Raw genomic sequence first — 2,500 nt, 5'->3', positions numbered from 1 at the left:
CGCGCTGCCAGCACGCCGGGCGGCCCCCCCTCACCGGCCGGGGACAGTCTCACCCAGCCACCGCCGCGTATCGCCTCACACCCAGATCCCCTTTCACGTTCGTGGGCATGGTGGGTATCCCTGAAACAACCAGTTAATAGCTCGACCGATCGTCGCCAACACTGATTCACCTCTAGCGAGAACAACCGCACCACAACGGGTTACCTGTTGTTCATTTGCGTAACGTCACCAGCAAACGTAGACGTCCATCGCCATTTGCAACGAGTATTGCATGCCTGTGTCAGGTGTCACAACACACTACGTCTGCCCACATAGACGCAACAACATGTGCACGCCTCGAGAACACGTGGAAGGTAGCCCCCGTACGTATGCGGTGTCCATTGCGCGAACGACTGTCAGCCGGCCTCTGCAGGATGTCGCAGATGTGGAACGCGGTGCAACATGCTATCACGGTGTGTGAGAAGAGACGACTACGTCCGAATACACGCTCCACTACATCAACAGACTGCTCATGCTGATCGCCATCGAGGGCGTCCGTTCCTCCCACACGTCTGAATGGCGTACCACACTGCAATCCAGCTCTTATAGGGAGACGACACGTAGCTGCGTGCACAATATTTGGACTGTATGGTCTGCCGTTGCTAGGCGCAGTCGTCGTACGGTCACACATGTGCCACGATGTATCATTCAGTACATACGGACCAATGTGCAGTACAGTTTGTGGGTTTTGCGTACATCGGCGGACAGGTGACAGGCCGTACCACAACGTAGGCTGAGTACGTCGGCATGCGAAGGGCATTGAACATGCAAACTTCTCAACGACCAGCTTGCGAAGGCAGGGGGGAAGGGGGGGGGGGGCATGTACGTCCTGCTGCTATCCACATTACAGTGTATAGCAGGAGCATGTGCAAAGTCAGCAACACCTGCAAGGTGTTTAACATGACGCGATACACAGGGGACCGGGCAGTGCGAATAGCGAACTATATTGCGAGGGTTGCGGTTAGGCAACACTACACTAATTTAACGAGTTGCATAACAATTACAGAGCAGGTTAAGGCGCAATATAGGTTAGGTTAAGGCACAACATGGGTTACGTTAAAGCACAACATGGGTTACGTTAAAGCACAACATGGGTTACGTTAAAGCACAACATGGGTTACGTTAAAGCACAATTTAGGTTACGTTAAAGCACAATTTAGGTTACGTTGAAGCACAATTTAGGTTACGTTGAAGCACAATTTAGGTTACGTTGAAGCACAATTTAGGTTACGTTGAAGCACAATTTAGGTTACGTTGAAGCACAATTTAGGTTACGTTGAAGCACAAATTAGGTTACGTTGAGGCACAAATTAGGTTACGTTGAGGCACAAATTAGGTTACGTTGAGGCACAAATTAGGTTACGTTGAGGCACAAATTAGGTTACGTTGAGGCACAATATGGGTTAGGTTGAGGCACAATATGGGTTAGGTTGAGGCACAATATGGGTTAGGTTGAGGCACAATATGGGTTAGGTTGAGGCACAATATGGGTTAGGTTGAGGCACAAATTGGGTTAGGTTGAGGCACAATATGGGTTAGGTTAAGGCACAATATGGGTTAGGTTAAGGTACAATATGGGTTAGGTTAAGGTACAATATGGGTTAGGTTAAGGTACAATATGGGTTAGGTTAAGGTACAATATGGGTTAGGTTAAGGTACAATATGGGTTAGGTTAAGGCACAATATGGGTTAGGTTAAGGCACAACATGGGTTAGGTTAAGGCACAACATGGGTTAGGTTAAGGCACAACATGGGTTAGGTTAAGGCACAACATGGGTTAGGTTAAGGCACAACATGGGTTAGGTTAAGGCACAATATGGGTTAGGTTAAGGCACAATATGGGTTAGGTTAAGGCACAACATGGGTTAGGTTAAGGCACAATATGGGTTAGGTTAAGGCACAACATGGGTTAGGTTAAGGCACAACATGGGTTAGGTTAAGGTACAATATGGGTTAGGTTAAGGTACAATATGGGTTAGGTTAAGGTACAATATGGGTTAGGTTAAGGTACAATATGGGTTAGGTTAAGGTACAATATGGGTTAGGTTAAGGTACAATATGGGTTAGGTTAAGGTACAATATGGGTTAGGTTAAGGTACAATATGGGTTAGGTTAAGGTACAATATGGGTTAGGTTAAGGTACAATATGGGTTAGGTTAAGGCACAACATGGGTTAGGTTAAGGCACAACATGGGTTAGGTTAAGGCACAACATGGGTTAGGTTAAGGCACAACATGGGTTAGGTTAAGGCACAACATGGGTTAGGTTAAGGCACAACATGGGTTAGGTTAAGGCACAACATGGGTTAGGTTAAGGCACAACATGGGTTAGGTTAAGGCACAACATGGGTTAGGTTAAGGCACAACATGGGTTAGGTTAAGGCACAACATGGGTTAGGTTAAGGTACAATATGGGTTAGGTTAAGGCACAACATGGGTTAGGTTAAGGCACAACATGGGTT

Source organism: Schistocerca serialis, unplaced genomic scaffold, assembly GCF_023864345.2.
Source record: "Schistocerca serialis cubense isolate TAMUIC-IGC-003099 unplaced genomic scaffold, iqSchSeri2.2 HiC_scaffold_1175, whole genome shotgun sequence".
NCBI lineage: Eukaryota > Metazoa > Arthropoda > Insecta > Orthoptera > Acrididae > Schistocerca > Schistocerca serialis.
This window is presented reverse-complemented; position numbering follows the sequence as displayed.